Source organism: Podarcis vaucheri (assembly GCF_965113315.1).
Source record: "Podarcis vaucheri genome assembly, chromosome: 8".
In the NCBI taxonomy this organism is placed as follows: Eukaryota; Metazoa; Chordata; class Lepidosauria; order Squamata; family Lacertidae; genus Podarcis; species Podarcis vaucheri.
Genome location: NC_138766.1, coordinates 15,657,930 through 15,679,842, shown reverse-complemented (window position 1 = coordinate 15,679,842; position 21,913 = coordinate 15,657,930). Strand labels below are relative to the sequence as shown.

Here is a 21,913-nt window from a genome sequence, read left to right as displayed (position 1 = left end):
AATAAGCAAGAATGAGAGAAAACATGATACGCAATCCGTGTGCATCTCACACAGAGAGCTCTTGTTTGGTTACCTCTGCCTTCTTGTGTGAAAAACAAGGAGTGTGAAGCCAAACCAGAGAGAATAGTGTAATGAATGTTTCTATGGCTACAAGGGGAGTTGCTGTGCACTGAGCCTTTTCGATGAAGACATTAAGACAGTTTGACAAAGTACCAGTAAAGAGGGGAGAAAGGAAAGCTAAAGAACTGAGAAAGGTCAAACGTGGACTCGACACTTGTACAAAGCATGTCACTTTTATTTGATTACGAAGAGGCCTGCAAATTAATATGCCATTGTGGCAATAGTAACATTTCCAGTTTTAATACTGTTCCTTCTCTGAGTTCATGGGAGTCATGGTTAAGAAAAATATGCAAATGTGTGCTTTTTCTTTCTTTCTTTTTTTGATATCATACACGACGTCACTTAACAATAATTTTTACTGACAGCAGCAGATCTTCAGCAAACTGGAAACCCAGAGCTGTGAATCCTATAGGCAAAGAGGAACAGTTGAGAGATCATTTACCAAGCAAAAGGAGATTGGTGAGTAGAATTAAAGTATCTTCTTACTGCTAAGCGGGGTGGGCTTGGAGAGGGGAGAGTATGACAAGCAGCACATTTTCCCTCAGACACTTCTTCCACAAGTGGCCAAATTTCTTAAGCTTTTCTGTTGCAAATTCTTCATAAGGCCAAGAGTCATGACACACCACGTTCCTTAACATCTCTGTAGAGTGCCTTCTAAACCTCCTTTCCCCCTTCCAGCACACTTCATTCCAACCAGTGGCATGAGGTACGGGGTGGTTGCCCCAGGCACAAAATTGAGGTACTGCCTCAATACAGCTGTGTGCTTCTATTGCTGGGCTCCATTGAAAATGGTTTCTCCATGCGAACCAGGAAGTAACCTCTGTAGACAATGAAACTACTCCTTAAAAAAAAAAAATCTCTGTGGCTGCGATCTCCTGGGTGATGTGGATGCCATTAGGGAGTTCTATGTTTGTGCATATTCTTGGTCCCCCTCCCTCCCAATACCCCTCTCCGTAAGGACCCAGGCACTAGCAAACCATGTTATGCCACTGTTTCCAACTCCAGACTTGCTTTCTTCTCTCTCACAAGTCCCAGCTAAACTGTTGCTTCCTTTCCCCACTCTCCCAGCCTTGGCATCCAGAGATAATATGTTACTGTTTCTAACCTGTTCTCTCCTATGCCCAATGACTGGCTGGTAGCTGTGGGCCATTGTGACCTCAGAGTAGCTGGAGGCATCATGACTTCCAAGCCAACTACTGATGTTGCAGAATTCTCTGTTGCCTGGTTCAGAATGTAAGTCTGGCTAGCTTGCCATTCTTACATATACAACAAATTGAATGGCTTCCCTCAGAAATTCTTCTGCAGCTTAGAAGGATTCCATACAGAGACTTTTCCCTTCATTTTCCTTTTTCTCCAAGACATAGGCAATAATTGTATCTCAGGCAAAGCCCCACATAAAGCTCCAAGTGAGGAGAGATTAAGCCTAAAGGAACTGTGGACAAACCCAAGAAGAAACAGAACCTTGCGACAGAAGCAGTGGCGTAGCGTGGGTTGTCAGCACCCGGGGCAAGGCAAGTAATTTGCGCCCCCTAACCCGTGGATTTGCGCCCCCTAACCCCCAGATGTTGCGGCCGGCCCCCCCTGCACCCCCCACACTACGCCACTGGACGGAAGTAGCTCTACTACTCATGCGTCTCTCTAATCAAGTTCCATGAAGCTTTCCCTGTGGGTGTGATGCAGATAAAAAGAAACATGACTTTAGAAACCTTCACTTGTGGCCTGATGAATTGACCAAATAATGAAAAGACAGAAACTGCAGAGTTGAAAACACTGTTAAGCAAGGCAAACAGCACCAAGCATTGCAAAACCTAAGGGATTATTTACAATACAAGAGTAAACAGCTGTGGGCAGTGCAGAAAAACATTCATCCACAAGAAGCAGCAATTTCCTGTTGTGTCAAACCCAGGGCCAGGTTCAGTATCTGCAGGTTATTTTCCTTTCTGCATATCCAGTTTTAGCTCAAGCCATCTTCAAAAATCTGGGACTCCAGTTTGGATGTCTTAGTACATATTTATTTAAACCCCACCATTTCCCCTCAAGATGACTTGCAGCTAAAAATAAGAAAAAATAGAAATATACAAAACCTCAGAGCTTCCCGCCTCCTCCCAGGATCTAGATATGCCAATTGAAGTCTGTCTTTTGGTCTTATTCATGTTTATTAAAAGGCAATGGATGGTTTGTACCCCTTCCCATGTACCAAAGCAAACTGTTAACTGAATTTAGGTTGTTGTTGTTGTTGTTGTTGTTGTTGTTGTTGTTGTTGTTGTTATTTTCAAAAAAAATTGGTTTTCCAAATTTATAACAAACATATCCACAAACATAAAAAGAAAACATCAAAAAACAAGCAAGCAAACAAACAAACAAACAAACAAACACATATCCTAACTGTAAAAATTCCACTTTTGTTATCACTGTTGGTGACTTCTTCAAATCCCCCTGGCTGAGTTTCCATATACATCATTGTAGCAGTTTTCCAAAACTAGTTTCACATAAATTTACTTGGTCCATTAACATCTTTCTTTCTTTTCATTTTGAGTGTTATTATTAAGACTGGTTTCAGGACAGCATTATCCACTGCACCTGAGGAGAGAACCCTGGTTCTAAAATGAAAAGTCTTACAATCAGTGGAGTAGCTGAAATTTCGATGTGCTGCCTGAGACTGAGGACAGCAACCGGAAGCTGTGAATTTGGTGTGTGGTACTCTGATCTTAGGGGACAGAAGGGCAGACAGCCACGGGCAGAGGAAGGGGTGTGTGGTGGGGGCAGTCCGCCCCGGGTGTCTTCACTGAGGGGGTGACATCGTTTTGACAGCTGGGGGAGACCTGGGAGTCACGGGCACGTGGTGCGCCAAATGTTTGCCCTCGGCGGCTCACTCCGCCCCCGGCTACAGGGTGCAAGCACTGTTTAATGCCCCCAAGTGGCTATTTCATGCCTGGGAGGGCACCCTCTGTGCCCTGCACCCCTTGGGAGTGCCCCCTCCCTGGGGAGCACAAGAGGGTGAAATACTTTACTAGAAAAATGAAGTTGCTGTGAGTTGCTCAGTTTAGAACCAGGAAACTGTTCTAATAACACAATAACCTGACTGTCTCGTCCAGCATCCTGTTCTCACAGTGGCCAATCAGATGCCTGTGGGAAACCAGCAATCAGGATTTGAGCATAAGAGCTCTCTCTCTTCCTGTGGTTTCTAGCAACTGGTATTCAGAAGCATTGAAACCAGTACGTTTCCAAGCACAATTCAAAGTGTTGGTGCTGACCTTGAAAGCCCTAAGTGGCCTCGGTCCTGTATACCTGAAGGAGCGTCTCCACTCCCATCGTTCAGCCCGGACACTGAGATCCAGCATCGAGGGCCTTCTGGTGGTTCCCTCATTGCGAGAAGTGATGTTACAGGGAACCAGACAGAGGGCCTTTTCGGTAGTGGCGCCCACCCTGTGGAACACCCTCCCTTCAGATTTTCTATCTTTTTTCTATCTGGGACGCGGGTGGCGCTGTGGGTAAAAGCCTCAGCGCCTAGGGCTTGCCGATCGAAAGGTCGGCGGTTCGAATCCCCGCGGCGGGGTGCGCTCCCGCTGCTCGGTCCCAGCGCCTGCCAACCTAGCAGTTCGAAAGCACCCCCGGGTGCAAGTAGATAAATAGGTACCGCTTACCAGCGGGAAGGTAAACGGCGTTCCGTGTGCTGCGCTGGCTCGCCAGATGCAGCTTTGTCACGCTGGCCACGTGACCCGGAAGTGTCTCCGGACAGCGCTGGCCCCCGGCCTATAGATGTGAGATGGGCGCACAAACCCCAGAGTCTGTCAAGACTGGCCCGCTCGGGCAGGGGTACCTTTACCTTTACCTTTATCTTTAAAAGACATCTGAAGGCAGCCCTGTTAAGGGAAGTTCTTAATATTTAATGCTGTACAGTGGTACCTCAGGTTGAGTACTTATTTCATTCTGGAGGTTCGTACTTAACCTGAAACTGTTCTTAACCTGAAGCACCACTTTAGCTAATGGGGCCTCCTGCTGCTGCTGCACCGTCGGAGCCCGATTTCTGTTCTTATCCTGAAGCAAAGTTCATAACCTGAAGCACTATTTCTGGGTTAGTGGAGTCTGTAACCTGAAGCGTATGTAGCCCGAGGTACCACTGTAGTGTTTTTAATCATTTGATTGGGAGCTGCCCAGAGTGGCTGGGGAAACTCAGCCAGATGGGCAGGGTATAAATAATAAATTGTTATTGTTATTGCTGCAACCAACTGTGGAGGCAGAGCATTAATAGCGCTCTCTTCCATGAATGTTTCTGGTCCTCTTTTAAAGCCTTCCAAGTTGGGAGCCATCACTGCCTCCTGTGGGAAGTGAGTTCCTTAGTTTTATTTTGGGTTTGCGGAAAGTAATGGCCAGCGATGATTTTTATTTCATTTAAGAAACCAAAACAAAACTCCAGTGCAATTTCATATAACTTTCTAATGTGAGCAGCTAGATGCTGGAAACTAAGGCAGATGGGCTACATTTTACTAAGAATAATAGTACATCCATCACCTGCAATTTAGATGTTTAAGGCTTAATGAAATATTCCAGCCAAGGCAAGCAGATTTGTTCATATGTCAATAACTGGGAAACTGATTATTTTGCAAGGAAAATAAAGCAAAGAAATAAAATGAGTCAGCCATTAAGACAATCTACGGAAAATTTATGAGTCTGCAAAAAAACCCGGCTTGCTGAGCATTGGAACAAATTGGAAAAATCGAAGAGAAAACTGGATGTGAACCTTTAAATGTGCTTCTGACCTATGCAAAGTGACTTTGCAAACAAAAGAAATAAATGGCATCATATAGTTAATTATTAAATCAGTATACATATGGGGGGGGGGAAATCTGTTTGCAAACTCAGCAGGAACCCCTCCATGCAGTCCGATTTTTTCTCATGTTAATCTTTTAGTCCCAATTTCATTCCTTTATTCATAAGTCTGAAAGCCCATTACCTTAAAGGGTTTTTTAATGCTCTCAAATTTGTCTTAAGTAACACGGTGCAAGTTAAAGCCAGTCAAGTCAGGTGTGAAAGTCTAGCTGAATGCCATACTAAACGTTTCCTGAGAATATTTTGTCTTTGGAAGACAGGTCAAAATTTCATCAAGCGCTGTTTCAACTGGAAACACACTACCTGTGGGGAGGAGGGAGAATAAGAAACAACAGTTGACAGAAAATATAGCACAAGGCAGTAAGACAACGTGTACACCAAACATGGAGAAGATGAGGTAGAGACAAAGAACTGAAGAAGCAGTAGAAAGTGGGACTGGGAAGAGATGGAAGGGCCATGCCTTACTGGGGTACAAGAAGCAGACAGACTAAGGATGGGGCAGAAAGTGTAGGGTTCATTTTCCCTGTTGATGTTCAGTTCCAGGTTCCCCCCTCTGCAACACACACACACACACACACACACACACACACACACACACACAATATTTCCCTCCCATTGAAACAAACAACAGTGGTTCTGGACTTGGCGTAGAGACCATCTTATCCTGGAAAACCTGCTCCCTGCCTTGCAGTCCTTTTGCCAGCTGGCCTGGGAGGACTGACTCCACCTACAAAACCTGAGGCTGCTGAACAGACTTCGGCTGGGGTGCTGTTTGGGGTTTTTTGCTGTAGGGGTGGTGGTTGTTGCTGTGGTTGGTGGGTTGCTGCTGTTTTTTGTATCTTTATTTTAGTTCTTGTGATTTATGTGGAAATTGTTTAGTTTGGTTGTGTATTTTTTAATGTTTTCCTTATTGTTTATGACTACTATTGTAATAATCTACAGTACATTGATCTACCACTGCGATCTACCCTCCCACCAGATGTCAAAGAGATAAATAATTATATGACCATCCATAAACATCTGAAGGTGGCCCTGTACAGCGGTACCTCTGGTTACGAACTTAATTCGTTCCGGAGGTCCGTTCTTAACCTGAAACTGTTCATAACCTGAGGTACCACTTTAGCTAATGGGGCCTCCCGCCGCCGCCGCTACATGATTTCTGTTCTCATCCTGAGGTAAAGTTCTTAACCCGAAGTACTACTTCTGGGTTAGTGGAGTCTGTAACCCGAAGTGTTTGTAACCCAAGGTGTTTGTAACCCAAGGTACCACTGTGTTGGGAAGCTTTTAATGTGTGGTGATCTGTTGTGCTTTTGTATATTCTGTTGGAAGCTGCCCAGAGTGACTGGGGCAACCCAGTCAGATGGGTGGGATATGAAAAAATATTATTATTAAGTTATGTATTTTATGTTGTAAGCTGCCTTGAGCATGGTTTGAACTCTGGAAAGGCAGCATGCAATCAAATCACATATGTATATTTATGCCTCTCCTGACATGCCCCCCAGAACGCCTCTTGTTTTCCCTCTCCAAGTCGGAAGTCCAACATGGTGGAGGACTTTACCACCACCTCAGAGAGGTGGCATCTCTCTCTCTCTCTCTCTCTCTCTCTCTCTCCTTCTCTCTTTCTCTTTCTCTCTTTTGGATGGACCTCTTTCTATGCACTGAGAGAGGGAGAGCCCATGTACCCTTTGATGCCCCCCAGGGACCACAAAACTGCACCCTAATACATTTTTGGACAGAATTCTTATGGGAGTTTTACTATCTCATACCACAATTGTCATGGGATATTTTGCTTTATAGTGTTTAAACTGCCTGATTCTAAGGATGTGTAATAGAGACCCACACATACATCTATATTGGATTCGTCCCCCCAGTCGCTGATTCACTTAGTTCTTCCCTAGGCATTCAGAGCTGCTTAGGAATCTAATTGCCCACATCACACCCTGATGAGTTGCTTTTCAAAGTGGCAGCAAAGTCTGAAAATCAGAGCCCAAACTTACAAGATTTCAGGCTGCTCCTGTGGCAGATAGAAATCATATTTCAGACCTTAGTTCATCTAATTTAAGGATTTCAGCCACATTACCCACATATATCTCACAAGGAAGTCTGTTTTCCTTTTCCTTTTTACAGATTTTCTTTTGATTTGGGATCTTATTATTTTGAGCTATTGGTCAAAGAAGAACGGTCTGCCTTTCATTCTGAAACATAGCATTTTGAAAGCCACTATAGTATGAAAGACGGTCCTTTTTATTATTGCAATAGAAATAATAGGTCTGGAAACTCTTCTTCTTAAGACTGTGAGATGGTTTCATTTGACATCAAATCAGACTCATTTGGATTCAATAGTAAGAGTTCAAGAGTGAGCTCAACTGCCTATTATGGAAATTAAGACTCCGCCTTCCATGAAGACTAAAGAGTATTATCATATTATAGCATAAAAGCCATAACACTTGTGGACTGGTGCAAGTGAACTCTCATGATAGTCTACTACAGGTGCAAGATTAGGAAACACTGAGGATTTTATTACTTACAATGAGTTTAATAAGAGAAGCAAGGAGAAATGACAAGCATAGCTGCGGAAGAGATTGTATTTCTCAGACTTTTTCAAGAATATACAGGATACATATAAACTGTATACTGTTGTTGTTTAGTCGTTTAGTCGTGTCCGACTCTTCATGACCCCATGGACTAGAGCACGCCAGGCACTCCTGTCTTCCAGTGCCTCCTGCAGTTTGGTCAAACTCATGTTGGTAGCTTCGAGAACACTGTCCAACCATCTCGTCCTCTGTCGTCCCCTTCTCCTTGTGCCCTCCATCTTTCCCAACATCAGGGTCTTTTGCAGGGAGTCTTGTCTTCTCATGAGATGGCCAAAGTATTGGAGCCTCAGCTTCAGGATCTGTCCTTCCAGTGAGCACTCAGGGCTGATTTCCTTAAGAATGGATAGGCTTGATCTTCTTGCAGTCCATGGGACTCTCAAGAGTCTCCTCCAGCACCATAATTCAAAAACATCAATTCTTTGGTGATCAGCCTTCTTTATGGTCCAGCTCTCATTTCCATAAATCACTTCTGGGAAAACCATTGCTTTTACTATACCTGGAGGAGGAACCGGCAAGCCACTCCAGTATCCCTGCCAAGAAAACTCCATGGACAAAGACAACAGGCAACTGTATACTAGGCTTCAGATATTAAAAGTGCAAGCACATTGGAGCCAGAGCAAATGGTGATGTGCACTGAGGCCTGAGCATGCACTGTTGCTGGGATCATTAGTTGGCATGATGTCACAACTGATAAAAGAGTTCTGCAGTTGCCATGGACTCTGTACTTAGTGCATCTTAGTACTTGAGCCTGTCATGTTCACTCAGGAGCATAGGCACATAGAAAACTGCCATATGAGCTCTGACTTTGGTGGCAAATGGGTGGAAAGAAGAAGAAGTCCTGACAATAACGGATTGGCATAACAAGCTACAAGAATTTGCTGAAATGGCGCAGTTGACAATAGTCTGAGAGGCAATTCGAAACAAAAATGTATGGAAAAGTGGGATAGATATAAGATATATGTTCAAAAATACAGTAAAGGTTCGCTACTTATGCTAGCATTCGATTGACGTTGGAGAGAGACTGAGTTGAGAAATAAGACCAAGGGTACATATTGATATAGGAATGTATTGGATAAAATGTAAAGAAACATACAATAATAAGAGTACATTCATTTGTAAAAAAAAGGAATATACAACGGGATAGACAGGAAGTCCAAAGTGTTGGTATATATATATTATTTGGGAGTAGTTTTTTTGTCCTTTTTTGTTTTCTTTCTTTCTCCTTTAAGTATATAAACTTTGTATATATACTGAAAATTATAGTATAATAAGCACAGCTGTCAAGCATCCATTATTTAGAGGGGCAGTCCCTTATTCCAGCACCATGTACCGCTGCTGTCCCTTATTGATGGATGTCCCTTAAATGATGTCCCTTAAATTTCAAAGGAAGCAGCTCCTCTCCCTCCCTCCCTGCCGGCCAGGGAGGAGGGAGGCTCCAACTGTGTTGTTTGGCTGTGTTGCTCACCCAATAAGAAGTCTAAGAACGACTGGGGGGGTGGAGCTTGCATGCCTTGTGCTTATGAAATCGGCTGCATTGCCTGGGGACTCGCCTTTGCTCAGCGCTTCCCAGCGGAGAGGTGACGGTGGTTTTCCTTGAGGCTTCGTTTGGCTGCTGGCTGGGCATTCTGCCTTTGGCTCAGAGGGGCTCAGAAGTTGAACATACCTGTGCTGAGTGCTCGGATAGATTCGGATGGATACGTCATCAACGGCCCACTCACCCTTGCCGGCGAAAAGGTCTGTCTGGAGCGGGGGCACATGGTGGGGGAAAAGGAAAGGAGATCTCATGGGAGGGGGGCTTTTGAATTTGTTTTGGAGGCTCCTTCGATTGACTTATGGGGGGAAAGAAAGAAGCTGGTTGACTAAAATGGTGAGTGACTGGTGATCTCATGGCGAGGAGGGGAGGCTCTGTGTGTGTGGCTAGTTAATGCAAGCTGCGGGGGTTTTTGAATGCTGGACGCAATTTTGTTGCACGTGCTGCTGCAAACTTTGCAGTGCAAAGCCAGGCCAGGGAGCCATCTTAAGTTGAGGCTGCATAGGCCTTGTGGTACATGTGATTCAGATTCTATTCACTTGAAGCTCTGGGTACAAAGTTGGTTGGACAGTGTTCTCGAAGCTACCAGTATGAGTTTGATCAGACTGCAGGAGGACAGGAAGACTAGAGTGCCTGGAACAGGTGAGGCTGCAAGTCCTTTATTTTGGCTGCTGATCCCTTATTTTCGAGGCTGCTGGTCCCTTATTTTCAAATCTATAAGTTGACAGCTATGATAATAAGTCTTGTGATGTAATATGATAATGTTTACCGATGTAACATAATAACTTTAATAAATAAAACTGCAAAAAAGAGGGGGGAAACTGCCATATGAATATCTAGCTCACTAATTATTCACCTGCAGCTGCTCTACAGGACCTCAGATCAGTTTCTCCGAGACCTACCTAGAGATGCTGGGGACTGAAGCTTGGACCTTCACAATTCAAAGCAGTTGTTGTTTAACTGACAGCTAAGTTGGTCCTTCCTCAACTAAGTCCCACTTGCTCACTGTGGGTTACTTTCAAGTAAGTGGCCCCATGATTATAGCATTAGTGTTCTCTGAATTTTATTATTGTGTTGTGTGGTGCTGCCTGCTGAGGACAGAACACTTGACCTAGCTTCTGCAAAGAAAGGCACAGCCAGCAGCCATTTTATCCCTAAAACCAGAACTCCATTTTTCATAGCAATCTGGTGAAAAGGTTTCTTAATATTAATGTGGTCAATGGTGCTACTCAGAGAGGTGTGTGTGTTTGTAATCTTAGCCTGCACGGCGGCACACCTGTGAGCTATCGACAATTCAGCACACCTGTGGTATGTTAGCAATTTGCCTAACTAGCAGGGGGAGTTTACCTGCTGCAATGAATGCAGCGATGTGGTAGGATAATGGATTGTTTTGAATACTGTATCTAAGTTGACCAAATGCTTTGTATCATATCTTGCTATCTTACTCTCTTATTTTGTACTCTCTGTTTGACTTACTAATCGACTAGTGTAGTGTTAAAGAATTTGGTTAATGACTGGGGGAGTGTGTAGTGGTGAGAAGGGGTGTTTTGCAGCTTTTTTACTAAATTCTTACCAAAAATAAAGCTAAGTAAAGATATTGCGGGCAAGTTTTTATTCCATCGCAAACTTGGTTGGCAAAGAAAAGTCCAGTGTAAGAGGACAAATAGTTGGATTAAATCACTAGAGAGAAATCCTTCCTCATCTATTATGTTTATTGGGTGACCTTTGCCCAGTGACTAACTCTCACCCCAACCTATCCCATAGGATGGCTTGTATGGACATTTCAGGGCCGGCCTGCTCATAAGGTGGGCTGAAGGAACTGCCTCGGGTGGCAGAAGCCCAAGAGGTGGTACCCACCTTGCTCAGCCACCCTGCTGCCTCCACCACCAGTGGAGAAGCAGTGCTGGCTTCTGGCAATATCTTGCCCAAATCTCTCAATAACAACAACAAACAAACAAATTATTATTTATACCCCGCCCATCTGGCTGGGTTTCCCCAGCCACTCTGGGCAGCTTCCAACACAATATTATAATACAATAGTTTATTAAACATTAAAACCCTGCCTAAACAGGGCTGCCTTCAGATGTCTTCTAAAAGTTTGGTAGTTGTTGTTCTCTTTGACATCTGGTGGGAGGGCGTTCCACAGGGCAGGTGCCACTACAGAGAAGGCCCTCTGCCTGGTTCCCTGTAACTTGGCTTCTCGCAGTGAGGGAACCACCAGAAGGCCCTCAGCACTAGACCTCAGTGTCCGGGCAGAACGATGGGGGTGGAGACGCTCCTTCATATATACTGGACCGAGGCCATTTAGGGCTTTAAAGGTCAGCACCAACACTTTGAATTGTGCTCGGAAACATACTCAAGATCTTGCTGAAATCTTGCAAGATCTCGTGGAGTGCATGAGATCATGCTATATCTCACCGGAGCCTGTCACCGCTTCATGTGTGCTGCCACGCAACCCAGGTAAGGGAGGGGTGACACAAAAGTGGCAGGGCAGGATGGCACCTTCCCGTTTGCCTCAGGTGGCAAAATGGGACAATCCGCCCCCATTCATTTATAACAAATGTGATGGAAACTTGAATACAGTGGTACCTCAGGTTACAGATGCTTCAGGTTACAGATGCTTCAAGTTACAGACTCTGCTAACCCAGAAATAGTACCTTGGGTTAAGAACTTTGCTTCAGGATGAGAACAGAAATCGTGCCCCAGCGGCATGGTGGCAGCAGGAGGCCCCATTAGCTAAAGTGGTGCTTCTGGTTAAGAACAGTTTCAGGTTAAGAACGGACCTCCAGAACGAATTAAGTACTTAACCCAAGGTACCACTGTATGTGATTTGGAAGCATTATAAGCATGCATCTCAGAAATATGCTGTAATACATGAGCTTTAATTGCTCCAGAGTAATGATAGGACAACATTTCAGAGGGAACAGGTTGGGCACAGTTTGCTTTGTGTTTTTTTTTTTTTTTGAAAAAGTACATTTTTTAAAGTAGTTTTTTTTTTTTGAAAAAGTCATTTCTTTTGGGATTCTTCAAACATTTAACAGAAACTTAGGGGAGGAATCATTCTAGGTTTTGAAACAGTCTCTTTTCACTTTGCCTGAAGATGCCTTCAAGAAGCTGAAATGTAAGATATTCATCTTGGCTCACATTACCAACCTTTCAGAGCAGATTATATCCCCAACCAAAAAAACCTCCGTTATTAGGCTTTTTTTGTTTGAAGGCTTCTTTTCTTTGGCCCCAAGCTTGTTGAAAATACTAGCCATTCATTTCCTCGTGACATGCAGCAGCATAAGAATTGTTCTTCCCTTCAAGTAGAAAAATTTGATTACCAGTATTTATCACAAAAAGAAATGGAAGAGAGAAATGTGTTTTCTGATTTTCAAGAGAAGACCAGTGCTGCCACCTTTAAAAAAAGAAAAGAAAAAAGGAATACGCTGGATGGCAATTATATTTTAATAATTTGGCTTGGAATCTTAAAACGAGGTCTTGTTCCCTGTTTAAAAATTCTCTTCTTGGCTCCCTGAAACAAGACTAGCAATGAAAGGGAACTTTAGACTCGTCAGATCATTGCAATCATTTGGAGAAACCTTCCTGAATGTTCCACAGTTTAGTTTCTACCCAAACTATAGCTTTTAGTATAGAGTCACTAGTAGGGAACCAGACAGAGGGCCTTTTCAGTAGTGGCACCCACCCCAGCAGATGTCAAACAGATAAACAGCTATGTGATTTTTAAAAGACATCTGAAGGCAACTTTGTTTAGGGAAGTTTTGATGCTGTGTTGTGTTTTTACTATTTTGTTGTTGTTGTTGTGAACCACCCAGAATGGCTTGGGCAGCCCAGTAAGATGGACAGGTTATAAATATATTGTTGTTGTTGTTGTTGTTGTTGTTGTTGTTGTTGTTGTTGTTGTTATTAGTTTGGAATGCTGCTCCTACTGAAATAAGACAGTTCTGATATTTCATCATCTGCTGAAAATTTACTGTTTAGAGAATTGTTTTGAATCAGTTTTGGTCTGCTGTGTATTTTAAGTTTTTATACAATTGTTGTTGTTTAGTCATTTAGTCGTGTCTGACTCTTCGTGACTCCATGGACCAGAGCACACCAGGCACTCCTGTCTTCCATGAAGTGTTAATAATCTTATTGAACACTGCCATGATATTGTTCATGAGTTGGTGATTCATAAATTCTTTTATAAATAAATAAAAACAGGGGATTAGACAAATTCATGGGGGATAAAGCCATTACTCAGAATGAGGCAATCGCCTCAAGTAGCATATGCTGGTGGGCAGTCTCAATGACTGTGCCTTGGGATGGAAGCGATGAACTTCTCCTTCTAGCATGCTGTGGTCCTGACAATTAGGCCACCCATGCCTGTGATTAATTAACAAACCCACCCCGGAAGCTGATTGTGAAGCTGAGGCTCCAATACTTTGGCCACCTCGTGAGAAGAGAAGACTCCCTGGAAAAGACCCTGATGTTGGGAAAGATGGAGGGCACAAGGAGAAGGGGACGACAGAGGACGAGATGGATGGACAGTGTTCTTGAAGCTACCAGCCTGAGTTTGACCAAACTGCGGGAGGCAGTGGAAGACAGGAGTGCCTGGTGTGCTCTGGTCCATGGGGTCACGAAGAGTCGGACACGACTAAACGACTAAACAACAATAACTCCAGTAACTCACATTTAGCATAACACAAGGCCAATTTATCCCTGAGCTATATGGCTCAGCCCTGCAAAGCATTGCTCACGCATGTACACACACAGAGACTCCAACTTCTTGCAGGACATGTAGGCCTTCCTCCTACACTTATATGACATTGCCTGTCATAGAGAACATTAAGAAAATTACTGGTATGGACTCTGTTTCTACACTTCTAAACCCATTGCCTGTCAGTTCCATCTTAACTCTCAAAACACTGATTATTTTATTTATTTATTGAATTTATATACCACAATATACCCAGAGGTCTCAGGGCGGTTCACAGAAAAGATCACAATATAGAAAATCAAAATAAGAACAACAACCCAATAACACCCTCCCAGAAAAAAGCCACATTTTAAAAGGGTATAGGATGTCGACCAGGTCAACCAAAGGCCTGGTTAAAAAGGAACGTTTTTGCCTGGTGCCTAAAGGTGTATAATGAAGGCGCCAGGTGAACTTCACTGGGGAGAGCATTTCACAGATGGAGAGCTATTGCAGAGAATGCCCGTTCTCGTGTTGCCACCCTCCGGACCTCTTGAAGGGGGCACATGAAGGAGGGCCTCAGAAGATAATCTCAGGGTCCGGGTAGGTTCATATGGAAAGAGGCGGTCCCTTGAGGTATTGTGGTCCTGAGCCATTTAAGGCTTTATAGGTCAAAACCAGCACTTTGAATTGGGCCCAGAAACTAATTGGTAGCCAGTGCAGTCGGACCAGGATCACTATATTATATGCTCAAACCATCCTGCTCCAGTGAGCAAACGGGCAGCTGAATTCTGCACTAGCTGAAGTTTCTGAACTGTCTTCAGAGGCAGCCCTAAGTATAACGCATTGCAGTAATCAATTGAATCCTAACACCCAGGAATCAAGGGTGAGGAAGACACTCAGAAACCCAAGGGAGTCAGGGCATCCACAGATCCATTAAACTTCTATTTCCAGTATTTAGGCATGAGTGCCAATGCTTGTGTATGCAAAACACAAGGGGGAGCTTCGGAGAACCTCAATTTTTTCAGCAGTATGAATATATTGTCCATGGAATGCTGATGGACTGTTGTAGATGAGTGAGTCAGGAAAACCAGGTGGAAAAGGGGAATAGTATCCTGAAGGAAGTCAAGACTATCTGGCTGAGTGGCTGGATCACTATACAAGAGAACTCCACATTGCAGCATTTAGTTGCTGGATCCACATGTGTTGTCCAAAGCTGGCAGACTTGGAAGCTTCTATTGAGGAGCGTCATTCAAGAACTTTTAAGAGAAATGAAAGGATTTTGGAAAAGACTAATGACATGACTCAGAAGGGGTCCTACACCATTTTCCATTTTGGAAAATGGAATGAAGAAGAAGTCCCAGCAAAGGAAGAATGGATACAAAAACTTATGGAACATGCAGAAATGAAATCAAGACAACAAACTTTTTGCTAAAGAATGGAAATGGTTTATTGAATATTTACAGATAAATTGCAAACAGATAAGAACATTGGCAGGATTATTGAAATAACATGCAGTTTTATAAGAGTATGTATTTATAGTAGATGAATAAATGAGCAAATTAAGTTAATTTGGATATGCAGAAGATCTTAAAAACAAATTTAAGGAACCTCAGAAAGAGGGGGAAGGAAGTCAAGTTTGGAAATGTTAACATGATCGTAAAATTAGTGAAATGTATAAGTCTGAAAAGCATAAATAAAATGTAAAGAAAGGAAGGAAGGAAGGAAGGAAGGAAGGAAGGAAGGAAGGAAGGAAGGAAGGAAGGAAGGAAGGATCCTACACATTGCTACCTAAGAGATTCAAACCACGGCAGGACAACTGAAGGACGTTTTCGTTCCATTTGAATATACACTTTACATCTCCATTTTTCCATTTTGTAATTTGCGGAACTGAATGTATGTATATCAAGTAATTTAAGTTTTTCTTTCTTTTATATTTAAGCAATCCAAGCCAGGCCAAAATATAAAATGAGAGATTCATTTTCCGCAAGGGAAAAAAGGGCAATTTAACGAAATTGACCTAAATATTTAGCCATGCTCCACTTAAGGATTAGAAGGAAGGATTCAACCACTTCTTATGTTATGAAAGAGCAGTCTTCCATCCCCACTTTTAAGTCCCCTTTAAGCTCCTCTCAGAGATCAAATGAAGTTTGTTTGCCAAATCTCTATGTAAGGAAACCTGTTCTGTATTAGACTTTTAAAAGAGAGAGTGAGAGAGCAAAAAGTGTACTAAGCTCAGTAAATCCGGTTAGCAGGATAAACCTCCCTAAATCATTTTGCCCCCTCCTCGGATATTCTGGAAGCAGCATCAGCAGCAGTTTTTTTGTAACTTGATCCTATTTTCTTTGTGGTACAGCTTGCAAGCCCTGAATTGAACAAGGTAATTCAAAGTAGCCGCATTTGCCCAGCACAATCTCCTCCTGCTCGTTGGCGCATATTTGGGTTGGGGTTGGGAGTGGGGGCAGCACACTCCTAGATGTAACAATTTTAGGAATGGGGAAGGAAGGCTGAGCATTTAATATTGCCTTTTGCGTGCACAATCTATAATCGATGAAACCCTATAGACGGTTAGGCTGTTGAAATCCCAGTGGCTTCCGCGGAATTTAAACAATCCAGCTGTTCAGAGGATTGTTGCAGCCAATATGGATAAGCTGAAAGCACAATGCAAAAACGCCTTTTGAAATTGTTAAAGTTCTCTCTCCCCCCCCCCCCGGCTCCCGATTGCCCAGGCAAACTTTCCCTCCCACTCTCTCACTCGGCATTAAAACTGGACGCACACTTTGCTCTTACATTTGAAAATAGCTTTTTATTTTTACGCTTACGTGTAAGAGTGAATTGTGCTGCCACTCGCCACACAAGCTGTGTGCAGATGCCTCGAACAGACAGAGGCAACCCCAGTAGAAGAAAAAAAAGCTTGCTCAAGGCTTCTGAACAGAGCAAAATCCATATGTTTACATACTTGGCTCCAGCAGATGTTCTTTGAAACCGTCCTGCTTTTAAAATGAGTAATGACCAAACTAGGACGCGGGTGGCGCTGTGGTTTAAACCACTGTGCCGCTTGGACTTGCCAATCGGAAGTTCGGCTGTTCGAGGCCCCGCGATGGGGCAATCTCCTGTTGTTCAGTCCCAGCTCCTGCCAACCTAGCAGTTCGAAAGCATGCAGTACAAGTAGATAAATAGGTACTGCTCCAGCAGGAAGGTAAACAGTGTTTCTGTGCACTGCTGTGGCTTTGCCAGAAGCGGCTTAGTCATGCTGGTCACATGACCTGGAAAAACTGTCTGTGGAAGTGGACTGTGGCAATCACACAGGGTCCCCGGACGTTTGACGGTCTATTGATCCCTGTGCCACCACTGTGATCACTTCCCCACTGCCACCAACCCGTTTCTCTTGGGTACACACAGAGTCCAGACAGTTGTTAACATTAAACCAAATAAGCAAGTTTATTTTATAAGCATTAACAAGTTTATGGTTTCAGGTAATTTTTCTTGTCAGTTTCTTAATCTTAGTTTCTTTACTGACCTATACCTTCCTAATTGGGACGCGGGTGGCGCTGTGGGCTAAAGCCTCAGCGCCTAGGGCTTGCCGATCGAAAGGTCGGCGGTTCGAATCCCCGCGGCGGGGTGCGCTCCCGCTGCTCGGTCCCAGCGCCTGCCCACCTAGCAGTTCGAAAGCACCCCCGGGGGCAAGTAGATAAATAGGTACCGCTTACCAGCGGGAAGGTAAACGGCGTTCCGTGTGCGGCTCTGGCTCGCCAGAGCAGCGTTGTCACGCTGGCCACGTGACCCGGAAGTGTCTGCGGACAGCGCTGGCCCCCGGCCAATAGATGTGAGATGGGCGCACAAACCCCAGAGTCTGTCAAGACTGGCCCGTTCGGGCAGGGGTACCTTTACCTTTACCTTTACCTTCCTAATACTTCTAACTGATTATCCCAACTGTTTAACTGACTCCTCTTAACAGTTTCTCTCACTCTGTCACATCAAAGTAGCCCAACCCACAGACTATTCCTCCCTCTCCCTTCTCTAACTCCAGACTGACTTGTTAACAACTCTAACTCTAACTCCTCCCCTTGGGTTCCTATTGGTTAATCATTTTACACTTAGTTAACCCTTTCTTTATGACCTAGTATGAAGTCACACACCTAGGAGGGCAAACGCCACACAGACAAACACCAGCTCCCTTGGCCTGTAGAGCGAGATGAGCGCCGCAACCCTAGAGTCATTCGTGACTTGACTTAACTGTCAGGGGTACCTTTACCTTTAATGGCCAAACTGCATGTGTCCCTAAAGGAACAATGCACTAGACAAGAAGCTGGTGGGAAGCAAGGGTGGCATAAGCTAAGCTAGTGTAAAGTTACACCGGATCGAAACTCCATTCAGCATAGGAATTGCTGCTGGCTGAGCTCACCTAAGCCTGGCAGAGGTGAAACAAGCCTTTGAAATAGACTTTGAGTTATGCCATCCATTTTTCCAGCCTAATTTTCAGTGTGCTGTCAGGTCACATGACCGAGTAGAATGGGCTTAATATCCAGAATACGTCCACCACCTTCTGATCACACCCCCACTATGCCTCTCCCTGTCATCTTACACCCAGTCCAATGGGTAGCACTGCTGTCAACTTCTTCCTCTTTAGCCTCATTTTTGCCCCTGAAGCTCAGCAGGGAAGAGGGTGTCCTTTGTTCTGGCTCCCTTGGTCTCCTTGCCTTCTGCCCACCAGTCCTAATGGGCACCAACCACCACTAGTTGGGGGATGCTCTATTTCAGAATTTCTTCACTAAGCAGAAGGGATGGCTTGAGCAACCTACAAGACCTCCTCCAACTCTATGATTCTTTGATTCCATGAACTGTGCAAAGGCACAGCAGGCAGACCCTAGATTGGTAGATAATTTGGACTCATAGATGCCTTAGCACACAGTTTGGGGATTGCTGATATATACTTTATACTGCCAAAACTGCATCAGCTTCCCCATAACATTTCTACAGCAGGAGTCTTCAGGTTATAAAATTGGCCACTGAAGAAGATTTATTCCCCTAATTGTTCATGAAAATGCAGATAATGAACATAAAGTAGGCAATAACACGGGGCCAGGTGTGTTTCTTGGCCAATATATGCCCTCACTTGTCTGAGCCAAGAAGCAAGTTGCAGATGGATGGATGCTTTAACGTGCCCAAAGTGGTTCTACAGTGATGGACAAACATACAGCTACTGTCCATATGCAAGCCTACTGAAATAGCCATTTAAAAAGAGGAAATATCATGCAAATTGTGATTTGCCAAGCCTGATACCTCCTGGGGTGTAGTTATTCCGTGCCATTATGGAAGACGTGCCTGGGCATTTTCTGGATTGTGCAATCATCATTAAAGCAACATTTGAGGATTCTGCAATCATTCTGATCTCTAGAGCACATGAAGCAACACTAACTGCAAAATTAAAAATCTGCCCAATGTGTCTTTTATTCTGCCTGCTGCATGTTCTAGGTTTCCTCCTTAGCTGCTCCCTCCTTCTACACCCCCCATTCTCTGTTGATGCTAACTGTCAGTACAGTAAATGGTTTCCCAAGATGAGTACACAATTACTGTTCTACTATGCACATAGATTTTCCTGTGACAAAGAAATTGATGCTTCATTCTCTCCCATAGCCATGATGAGGTGGGCTAGTTTTCATTACAACCATAGCCCAACATCTCTCCCCCCCTGCATGTATAGTGGTTCCTTCACTTCTGGATATCAATAAGACAAGAAAGGTTTGTGTGTCTCCTTGTATGTAGGGTGGGACTGCAGTTTCTGTCAGCAAGGGCTAAGCCACCCAGACTCAGTGGAGATGTGCAGGCCATTCCTTCCCTAGAAGTGTCCCTAAGCATTGTCTCTCCCTATCAGTAAGGTAATCCACAAGTCATTAACACTACGAAAGTTCAAGAACTCCCACCCAGGATTTACACACAAAAGCGCAGTAATAGTTCAGGAAGAAGCTCTGCTGACCTTTCTCCCCTTATGGTGCTGGAGGAGACTCTTGAGAGTCCCATGGACTGCAAGAAGATCAAACGTATCCATTCTTAAGGAAATCAGCCCTGAGTGCTCACTGGAAGGACAGGTCGTGAAGCTGAGGCTCCAATACTTTGGCCACCTCATGAGAAGACAAGACTCCCTGGAAAAGACCCTGATGTTGGGAAAGATGGAAGGCACAAGGAGAAGGGGACGACAGAGGATGAGATGGTTGGACAGTGATCTCGAAGCTACAAACATGAGTCTGACCAAACTGTGGGAGGCGGTGGAAGACAGGAACGCTTGGTGTGCTCTGGTCCATAGGGTCACAAAGAGTCGGACACGACTAAACGACTAAACAACAGCAACACAGAACTCACCTTCAACTTTTTACCCTGCACCAAAAGCCAGGGAACTTGTGTCCACCAGCTTCCATGATGGGATAATGACTCCAGATCACTTTCCTGCTAAATCACTCTCCCTTTGTCAAGGGTACACCTCTTTGCCAAGGAAGCAGGAGAGTTGTGGCCCCCAGTCGTTTCATGGACTATTTACCCATACACCACTAATCCGCTGCCACCAACCAGGTTCTCCCCGGTAAAACACTTTGTCTCAGTCAGGTTCTCAAGTTAACAATGAAGATTGTAGTTTATTGCAAACACAAACAAACTTTAAATGCATTCGAAACGCTCTTACCCTTTACCCTCTTAGTCTTATTTTCTCCTGTCTCTAACTCACTCTAACTCCTCTACCTCCCCTCAAGCAAGAACCAACTGCACTAACTGTCTATATTTCCAACTGTCTTCCAACTGCTTTTTCCCAACTGTCTAAACCTCTGGCTAAGCCTTTTAAAAACAGGTAGGCTCCACTTCTGGGCTATTCTATTTCTACCTATTAACCCTTTCTCTCCCCCTGTACAGACATTTCCAAAAGAACAGGCAAATGCCACAGTCCTCTCCCATATGAACCCCACAGTCTTCATGAGATCTCTCCTGGGACAGATATTTCCAGCCCAAGTTAGTTTGGCTCCCCTTTCTACCCTCGCCAGCATTTCCTGTTGTCCTTCCATGTTTGTTACTCTGTGCTTGGTCTAGTTAGGAACCTATGGAAAGGCATCTTGTGTTCTTCCCTTGAACCATTTCCACCAGTTAGGAGGGTTCCAGTTGCCATGGTTTGGACAATGCACTAGGTGGAGTTCAAGGGAAACTTTGCCTGGATGGGAATGAAAAGAATCCACAATGGCCCTGCTTCTTGCACTCTTTGAATGTTTTTTGGCTGGCAGAGATGTGTCCTCAGACTCTGCTAATGGCTCTTAACTTGCCTGGGTAGAAGACAGAGAGGGGTGTCTGAGTATACAGAAACTATCCTACCATACAATGATAACATTTACATTCATGGATCTGTCCACTTTGCCTCTAGCCCATTATTGACACAAGCCCCCAACCTCCCCAGAAGGCTGTTCAGAAGTGAATGTGTCCCCTACCACAGACTTAAATTGGGGAGATATGGCAAGCGGAATATTTTCTTGAGCTAGTGCTTTTGCAGACATATTTGCAAGGCTGCGGTAAGTCACCATGCTCAAAAAGTACTCTTGTGCGGGTTTTTTTTTTTTAAGAAAAACTATTAAAGTTGCTGCTGAAAATTGAATTGAAAATACTACAGTCAGGTAAATATCACCTATATTTGGGATATATAGAGTTTCAACATAACAAAATACCAAGAAGGATCAGATTGTCTACTTAGATCAGCCAGTTATCTCACTAGTCTTCTTTTTTTGGCAGGGGGAGAAGGGGGCTTTTATTTTTAAAAAAGACATTCTTAAGGCAGATGAGTTACACAAGCATACAGAGTAGGGTGGGGTGACAATCCTAACCATATTTTCTTTATTTACTTCCCTAGACATTCTGGGACACAAAGGTGTAAGAAAACCATGGGAGAAGAAAGAAGATGATATCAAATTTGCAATATAAGTTACAAAGAGAGAAATCTATGGAAATCCCTTCCCCCTCCAACCCTTGCCGATACCTGCATAAGGCAGATAGTGAAGGGAGAAAAGCACTATGTCGTCTTTAGAAGCCAGGCTGCACTCACTCGTCCTTTTTCTTATCTATATTCATGGGTTTTTCAGGGGCCCAGCAGTTACATGTCAGAATGATGAGTCTCAACCTTGTTTCAGGATA

At 44.0% G+C, this 21,913-nt stretch overlaps 1 long non-coding RNA gene across 1 annotated transcript; it reads right to left on the bottom strand.

Moving 5' to 3' along the window:
* Positions 1–274: 274 nt before the first annotated feature.
* LOC309538896 lies at positions 275–20,588 on the bottom strand. The gene is made up of 3 exons (XR_014222472.1): positions 20,114–20,588; positions 5,075–5,253; positions 275–526 (listed from the first exon to the last, which is right to left on the bottom strand). It is a non-coding gene; the product is annotated as an uncharacterized lncRNA (long non-coding RNA).
* Positions 20,589–21,913: the final 1,325 nt, after the last annotated feature.